The sequence below is a fragment of the Tupaia chinensis genome, unplaced genomic scaffold (genome assembly GCF_000334495.1).
Source record: "Tupaia chinensis unplaced genomic scaffold, TupChi_1.0 Scaffold145367_1, whole genome shotgun sequence".
Classification (NCBI taxonomy): Eukaryota; Metazoa; Chordata; class Mammalia; order Scandentia; family Tupaiidae; genus Tupaia; species Tupaia belangeri.
Window position 1 is genome coordinate 1627524 of NW_006205228.1, and position 9504 is coordinate 1637027.

General features: G+C 40.5%; 1 protein-coding gene across 7 annotated transcripts in view; it reads left to right on the forward strand.

Moving 5' to 3' along the window:
- The window catches only part of SIPA1L1 (signal induced proliferation associated 1 like 1), a 413451-nt gene that overhangs the window by 243356 nt on the left and 160591 nt on the right, over nt 1–9504 (forward strand). The window lies entirely within an intron of this gene.

Genomic DNA, 9504 nt, shown 5'->3' on the forward strand with positions numbered 1-9504 from the left:
GTTGTGTTCGAGCAGAAGTCACTACGTGGTCTTTACTGAAGGTTTATGGGACCTGGTACATTTAAGGAATTATAGCTGATTCCCTTTCCATTTGGCTGGTGCTCAGGCTGGTGCTTCCTGAACCTCCAGGAAGCCTGGTGGGGAGCACATGGAAAGATTGGGTTGTTAATTAGGGAGATACATTTGCATTCAGAAAATTCTGATACCTTGAAGGAAGTTACCATGAGGTTTTAAGCAAGAGAGTGAATCGTGTTGTGCTTCCATGCACTTTATGAGCAGGACTGAATAGACAAAATGATGGGATTTTAAAGTGAGTCCTATTGGAAACATACAAGACTACAGTTCAGATCAAACATTACCATTTCAGTTAGAGGATTTATTTCACTTTGCCATAAAAATGATTAAGAATGACCAAGAACAAAAGAAGGCTTCGTATTATAAGGCTTTATTGTTGAACGTTTTCAAAGATAAAATTTGCATTTTAACTTTTTTCTAGCGTGTAAATAAAAGTTTAAATGATCAGGTTGATGAATTTGGAAGGAAAATTTTATTTGGAAATTAGGGAGGGCTAGCTCTGTAGTGCAGTGGTAATGTGCTGCTCAGGAGAAGCAAGATCCTACTTGGTGACCACTGTTTGACTCCCTGGCTTAGTCAGCCAGAAACAGGATAGGTACATGTTGAGTGCCCAAGATGCAGCGGGCCAGAGAAGAGGAGGAATGGGATCACTGTGTGACCAGAGATGCAGTGGGCCGGAGAAGAGGAGGAATGGGATCACCGTGTAACCAGAGATCCAGTGGGCCGGAGAACAGGAGGAATGGGATCATTGTGTGACCAGAGATTCAGCGGGCCAGAGAAGAGGAAGAATGGGATCACTGTGTGACCAGAGATCCTGGGGGCCGGAGAAGAGGAGGAACGGGATCACTGTGTGACCAGAGATCCAGTGGGTCAGAGAAGAGGAGGAACGGGATCACTGTGTGACCAGAGATGCACCGGGCCGGAGAAGAGAAGGAACGGGATCACTGTGTGACCAGACCTTATGGAGAGTGCTACTACCTCCACCCCATCATTCTCGTATGCAGGTGCACACTGTCACAAATCAAGAAAAAGTTAAGAAAATGAAATTGGGGGATGTTAGGTTTGGGGGAATAGACAATCATATCTGGTGGTCATATATAGTGTGTACATATATTTGTACAATATATGTGCATAATTAATTAAAAATAAATCAGGATATATGTGATGCACATTAAAGATGTTTTATTTGTTCTAGTCTCTATTTTTGTTGACAGATTGGCAGAATAATTGTTATAGAGCTCCTATTTTCCAAACCATTTTGAAGGATTGAAAAATGTGTCAAATGTTTTATCAAGTATTTTATGGCAACTTTAGTTGGAGGCAGTCCTTTGCCTCTCCTGAATATAAGCAGATTCTTTAAAAAAATTATTTTTTCCGTTAACAAGAGGGACCGCACTGCTGCAGTTGAGCTTCAGTTGGCCCCAGATGATGGGCACATATATACTCAAGGAGATCAGGATGAGAACCCACAACCTTCCCTTGAGGATCAGCCTTGCAGAGTATCACGTTTTACCTCTGGGCCACAATCCAGCTTCTGTCTTATCACGTGTTTTCAAAGTAGTTTTCTGCTCTCTCATTAACTGCCAGCTCTGTATTCACTGAGAGAGAGCCCACTCTGTAATGAGCACCTGTTGTACATAGCCTACTTAGCATGACGTTGGCATGTCGCTTGCCTCTCAGAACGATTTCCTCATTCGTAAACTAGAGATGCTTACCTCACAGGGTGCATCTGAATGAATGTGTTATCGGAGAGAAACGAAATGACTGAGTTCTGCCTTCCTGGAGCCCAGGGAGAAGGTGTGTGCCCAGACATGAGGGCACAGTGAGACACATATGAACCACCTGTAATCTGTACTTAGGAAATGCTGAAGCAGTGTGGAGTGATTGTATGTTTTGATTTTTTTCTTTTAAGTTCTTGGTTCATGAGTGGTATTTTAAAATCTGTTAAGTGAAATATGTTGGTATTAATCATCACTGATAATGATTTCGATTTATTAGAGTTGTGCATAGAACAAAATTGATATTCACCCTGTGTTCTTGCTGTTGCTACTTCTCTTTCAAGCTAAATTTAAATTCACTTTTTGAAGCGAACTTCCTTAAATTCTTTTTGGAGCATAAAGTTTCAAATGAGGGGGCCAGCAGATGATGTGGTGGTTAAGGGCACTGGGCTCCCATGTAGCCAACTGCGTTTTGAGTCCTGGACCTGGTGGCTTGCTTTCTCACTTTCTTCCTCTCTCTCTCTCTCACTCTGTCCCTCTCTGGTCAAATTAAAATAAGTAAATAAAGTTAAATAAAATTTTTAAAAAAAGTTTCAAATGAGAAAAATTGTGCTATTCTGAATAAAGCCTTTTGTGCAGTCCGTTTTCCTACCTATCTCTTCTCTGCCCAGTTAGATCATAGAGACTTGAGGATGGAACTTTTCCCTGGCCACAGATGACTGCTCACCTGTCAGTGATGCAGATTTTCCACTGAGGTTTTTATAAAGTTCACTCTGTGTGGATCAAAGGCCATTCTTACGACTTTTCTAGTGTAAAACTGACTTCCATTCAAATCACCTCTTTCCTCTCTGCCCTCAGAGAAGAAAGCCAGTACCACAGACTCTTCTTCCCCATACTGAGTGTGTGGTTGCAGTCCCTGAGCCGTCATTCCTCAGAGCACTTCCTCAGTGGTCTCTAGAAGATTGGTCTCTGGGTCCCAGTAGTGATACCCTTCAAATTTAGCCTCAGTCCCTGCAGCAGGAGGTTGTGAGGACAGAATGCACATGGGAAAGTAGGCGCAGCCAGGGAAGGGGAGACAGGGATGGTACCCCGTGTTCTGTTTGGGCAGTCTCCCCCAATTTTCCTAGGTCATGGCAGTCTTGTGAGGAGGCTTTATGTCAGTGAAATATAAAGAAAGCATCTGTAAATGATGAAATATAAGCAACTGTGTTCATCAGATAAATGGAATAATTATTCAAATCCTTCAAATGCTGTTAATCTTATAATCTTTAGTACTTCTCTAATGTATGTAGCCTTTGATTTCATTTTAATTAGGGGATTTAGCACAAGAACATCCCATTGGAAGGACCTGACATCTGTTGAATTTTGAGTGGTGATTTGAACATTTGCAGGTTTAAGGTAGCACAGTATTTTTAAATCAGGATTCAAGGGGATGTTCATCCTTCTGCATTCTAAGTCATAATTTTTAAGGGCAGAATGATGTGGATTTTCTTCTCTTAAGCTTTTTTTTTTTTTAAGTTTTTATTTATTTGATTCTTCAGAGAGAGAGAGATAGAGACATCCCCAGCAGGGTCTTCATGTCATAATCCATGCCCAGACTCAGCCTGCTGATACAGGCCCCCATGCACATACCAGGTGTGCACAGTGGGGCTTGTACCTAGCACCTTCCCGTGCGGGTCCTGTTACATCACCACCACACCCTTCTGGGCCCCAGTGGGCCATGTGGGAGTCCGGCGTTATAACTACCACACCACCTGCTAGCCCTGGTGGTGTTATTTTTAAGCTGCATGTTTAATGGACGCTTTAATATTCAAACACATATCTGATGTCCTAAGATGTGTTGTATGTCTCTGCCTTGTTTAATTATACAGCTCTTTCTTTGATTAATAACTTGAAGAATTTTACACAATTGGGAATGACTTGGGAAAAACTGATATTATACCCGTCTATATACTACCAGATATTTATTAATTGTCCCATTGGTACCCATTTGCCATATTTCACTTTCCCCAGATTATAAATAAATTGTTTAATACCAGATTATATCATCGTCAATCAGCTATCCAATACTAGATCACAGTTTGTAATGTTGGCAAAATAAGTTTTTTTTTTTTTAAGTTTATTTCTTTCATGAGAATGATAGCCAGAAAACCCTCAACAGAATCTCATGCCATTGTCCCTTCGCCAGCCTTCCAGCCAGCCAGGATCCAGGACGCATGCACCCTGTGTTTGCAGGCCAACCAAAGAACTGCACCTACACTCTCATACCCGTCCAGCTTCACTTGAGTAGCACGTTACCGCTGTTTCACCAAGCCAGCCCTGAAACGTATTTTAAATGAATACTAATGTACAAATTAGTACTTTAAAAACATTTGGTTGGCCAGCAGGTGGCATGGTGGCTAAGGCCCTGGATCCCACATGGCTGACTCCATGGTTTGAGTCCCAGACCTAGCAGCTTGAAAAACACATCGGATATACATGTGTGCACGCCCAATATCCCAGAAGGAGAATGGGAGAGAAGGAATTGCAGCACATCATCCCCTGGGGAGTGATTTCTCACTTCCCATCTCTGTCTTTCCAGCGAGTACATGCATCCTATGGCAAAAATCTAAAATAATAATAAAAATAATTAAAAACGCTTGTTTAGTTTATTGGTCTAGTTCAACCTCTTGATATCTTGTAATCAAGCTTAGAGTCTCTGAATGCCCCTGATGAGCTGGTGAGCTCTTGTTTTTTTCTTCCTTTAAAGCGTTGCTCTGCACCGCACACTGTTTTCCTTGAGTTATGATTCATTTTTACCTTTGTACTTTGTACCTTCTACTCTACTTACCTTTTATCTTCCTACTTGAAGCTCCTCAGAACTAGCTCATTGGTATTTTATTAATTGCTTATTGCACTACTTTTGTCATATTTAAGTGTAAGAGGTAAATATTCATATTTTTCTATTTTCCTTTTTTATCAGCTGTTGAATCATTTTACTACTCATTAATAATTCTACTGAGCAGCTTGATTTATACCTTCGTTCTGTCTTCCCTCTTTTACCATCGACATTTCTGCCAGATTTTCATGTTATTTTCTCCACCCTGAGAAATACAAAGTATATATTCAAAGTTTACTAAACCTTCAAAATGCAACCTTCTTCTTTGAACTTTCCTAGGCTGATGAATTGGAGGTAATGTGATTTTTTTTTTTTTTTGATCCTCACTCTGACATAAGAGACACATTTTCACTTGCTTTCTTATATCTAAATTCAAATGTAACTGTATCTTCTATGGTTTGGTTCCATAACATCTTTATTCACTTTGCTAATTGCAGCACAAGTTTTAAAATCTACTTTCCTAGGCTGATGAATTGGAGGTAATGTTAATTTTTTTTTTTTTTTGATCCTCACTCTGACATAAGAGACACATTTTCACTTGCTTTCTTATATCTAAATTCAAATGTAACTGTATCTTCTATGGTTTGTGTCCATAACATCTTTATTCACTTTGCTAATTGCAGCACAAGTTTTAAAATCTACTTTGTCTCTATCACTGTTGTCTCTCTCAGATGGTGAACATTTGGAGAACAGGAACTAAATGTATCAATTCTGTTTTTCCCAGTCCTTCCTGATTTTTGTTAAACGGGATGCAAATAAATGAGAGAAGTGAGAAACTGCAGCCATGAAGTTATATACTGATTCAAAAATCTTAAATTATTCGTGACATTGCAGTTTGTGTGTTTCAGGCTAACTTTTTTTTTTTTTTTGGAGAGATTTTTGCTATAGGGCACATGCGCTCGCCAGAGAGAGACGTAGAGACAGAAAGCGAGAAATCACCTTCCCCCACAGGGGGGATGGTCACGCCACAATCCCTTCTCCTCCATTCTCCTCTTGGGATCTTGGGCACGCACGCACATGCGTCCGGCGTGAGTTTCAAGCCACCGGGTCCGGGACGTGTCGACTACGTGGGAGTCCAGCGACATAGCCATTACACTAACTGCTGGTTCCCAGTGTTTCAGGCTAACTTGAAAGAGTGACATGTTCCTTCTGCCTGAGATGTTAATTTTATGCAATGTGGGGGGAAATTCAGGAAAGCCAAGAAGGCATGTAAAGAAAATAGTTTGCCTTATTTGCCTATTTTAGATCATCTAATATTCCAACACTGTGAAGTTATATTAGTAGTTTAAAATAAAGTGTCCTGTTATGTTCTGAAGTAAGAATAATTACAGGCATTCTAAATCTAGGTATACAATTTCAGAAACTATTTACATGAAAATTTCGGCATTCATGATAGCCTGTATCTCTAAATTACTAAGGCATTTGAATAATTATTCATTAGCACAATTCTTTCTGTTGCCCTGAAACCTTGAGAACTGGCTCTGTATTTGAAGCTATCCTAGTTAAGGAATTCAACAGCATTGCATTTGGAATACGGAAGTGTACTATTTCATAAGGAATGCTACATCGTTTGATAAATCTACTGTGCTGCATTATCATTATTTCAGGACAGGAATTGCAGTGTTTCCTTACCTCCCCCTTCCCACATCGTCTTGTATAACCTCTAAATTGTTGTTTATGTTCATGATACAAAGGAAGTTTCCCATGTTGTTCCTTTTATTCAGTTCCTTGCATTATTTATTGTCCTTACTTCCTTACCACACATTCATTTCGGGGGGGGGAATATTTTTTTCATCTTCCTGGTTGTTAGTTCGTTGTAGAAAATAGATACGTAAGAAAGATATTACATGGGCACTCGCATATATTTTATGCAGTTCAGGGTGAGGGGTCTTTTTTTTTATTTTGGAGAGGTTTTTGATTTAGGGCACATGTGCTCGCCAGATAGACAAAGAGACAGAGAGACAGAAAGCGAGAAATCACCCCCCAGGGGGGATGGCCACGCCGCAATCCCTTCTCCTCCATTCTCCTCTCGGGATCTTGGGCACACACGCACACGTGCCTGGTGTGAGTTTTAAGCCACCGGGTCTGGGACACGAACCATGGTCGACTACGTGGGAGTCCAGTGACATTTCCATTATGTTAACTGCTGGTCCCAGGATGAGGGATCTTGACCAGGGATTTGGAAGTAACAGCGTAGATGAGATTTAAAGCTGCAGTCACTATGATGCCACCAGGATTCTGGTTACGATGCAGATACACCTCCCAGGAATTTCATTATTCTGCCTTCATTCAGTTGGCACAGATAATATACCTCACTTTTCATAGTAATATTTCTACTCCTCTGTACCCTTGTCTACTCTCATCCCAGTGCACTGACTGCTCACATGCATCCTAATAGAAATCCTTTTTACGGCCCCTTCCAAGCATGAAAACTGCCAAGAGAAGTAAAATAAGGGTTCCACCCTGAGATCCTAGCTTTTCAGTGTAGCCCACTAGTGATACTGAGTAGTAGGTCAAAAGTGAAAGGCAAGAGAAAATGAGGACACGTATGATTGTCACAGAGATCAAGAGAAGGGTTTCCGGAAGGTTGAAGAGGTCAAGAGTGCAAATGCCTCACAGAGCCAGGCATCAAGGGCTGTTTTTAGCAGTTCTGAAATCACTAGGGGTCCACTTTTAGCACTCAGGAAGACTTGATATTCTGAATGGCCAACCTGCTGTGGCCCGACTGAGCCCCACCAGGAGAGAGCGTGTGTTTAAAGCATCAGAACAGGAGATGTGCAGTCAGAAAGCATGGCCCGTGCAGATCTCCATCAGGACCTTTACTATACTTGGTCTTTTTATATCTGCATCTTCCCCATTCACCTGGGGCTTCCTGCAAGTGAGGGATGGTTTCAAATATTCTTAGAACCAGGTGTGTGGTCCATGCTCAGAAGAGAATGTAGAAGTGCTGAGAGTTATTTAGAAGAGAGGAGAAAGCACTTCTGGAAGAATGGCATTATCAAAATAGAGTGGTAGGTAACTGTGATAGACCTTGAAAAGATTTTCATCCAGTAAAATTGAATTTTTGAACTAAATGGTGGTCCCTATAAGTGGGATTTACTATCTGGCTCAATGGACCTATCATAAACTTAAATAGTACCTAGAAGAATAAAATTAAACATGCAATGAGGACATTTTTATCCTGCTCTTTCAGCAGATGGAGGTGGCTCGCTATAAATGAATATTGCTCTTCTGTTTAATTCTGTTGCTTTTCTGCCACAATTATTGATGCTTAGGCAGGGTTGCTGATATTTAAAAGAATTACTGATAATTATCAACATATGTTTGCTGTTTTATTTCACCCCAAGGGATAGATTTGATTTGTCATTATCTAAGACACATTGATGGCCACCTTTATTTTTGACTCATAGTTTAATAAGCACAAAGCACCTGTATTTCTAACTGTGCTAGGTAGTGTTCAAATCCATTACGGTACTGCAAAGGGATTGGATGCTATAAATAAGGATGGGGATAGGGAGGGAGAGAAAAATATAGAAAGGAAGGTCCTAAGGATTAGAAAAAATATTTAACTCATTGCTCATCTGAAACCTCTATAATTTTTATAGGTTATTGAACAGTGGCTTCTCTCTTTTCCTATGTGCCCATCTGTATTTTGAAAGGCTATGTGCCCATCTGTATTTTGAAAGGAAAAATTTTAAAAAACCATTAAATTGTTATAATCGAGATGGAATAGGAGTCTTGACATTTAAATTGCTGGGACATTTTTATATTTAAAAATAAGTTTTAAAAAACCTATTTGATAAAGTGTATGAGATGATTTGGAAGATGAATACTGATGGTGAAGATCGAGCATTTCCAAGTCAGTTTTCTTTATTGTGTTTTAGTGTCTGGTTTAGTTTCCTCCTACAGTGGATGTAACCTCAGATATCTCAAGGACAGTTCTGCAATAAATAATTTTCTAAGGCAAATGAAAAGTGGCAAGGACGAGTTCTGTTTTGTTTTAATCCTAGTGGGGTCAGTGTGTTGGCCTAATAGAGAATTAATGCTCTGACAGTGGAAGGTGATTTCTTTGGATTCCTGTGAGGTTATATATTGAAAGCATCGAATTTTAAAATAATCTACTTAGAATTATTCCTTATGCTAGTATTTTAAAAATTATTTTATCAAAATAATCAGGTTCTTTTTTAAGATAGACAGTTGTTGGGATTGGTTTTTCTTCCATTTGTATGAGGAGCCCTTGGACCTAGCCGTAGCCACGTGTGCTGCTCCTTGATGCTGTGGGAAGCAACAGTTCGCACGTCCTGCCACGTGAAGGCTTACAGTGGAGAGAGGAGCTTGCAAAGTTCTGGAATGTAAGAGAAACCTTAACAGACTGAGGGTAGAAGTATCTAGAAAGCTCAAAAGCCAGGTTGAAGTAGGTTAACAGTGCAAAATCATTATCCCTTTCACAAAAGATGGTGAAGAGGAGTGCAAGTGAAAACAATTGGCCTTTATTTGACAGGCTGCACAGACTCAGCCGGCGCGAGCCCAGCCCCGCGTTCTGCAGGCAGCGTGCCTTTTTTTTTTCTTTCTTTCTTTTTTTTTTTTGTGAAACACCCCTAAATGTTCTAGCCTTTAAATAGCAGCGAGTCTTCTAAAACGATGCTACGCGCTGCAAGAGAAATGAAAGCGGCTGCCTCCGAGGCAGGAAGCCGACTAGAAAGATGCTTAATTATCGTGGAAGTAAGTGCTTGTTACCGCTGAGTGGAGAGAGCAGCGAGCGCGGGTTGTCCTCCGGTGTCAGAGCCCTGATTTGTAGACAATGCTGCCCTGTCAGCTCAGTGCTGGTTCAGC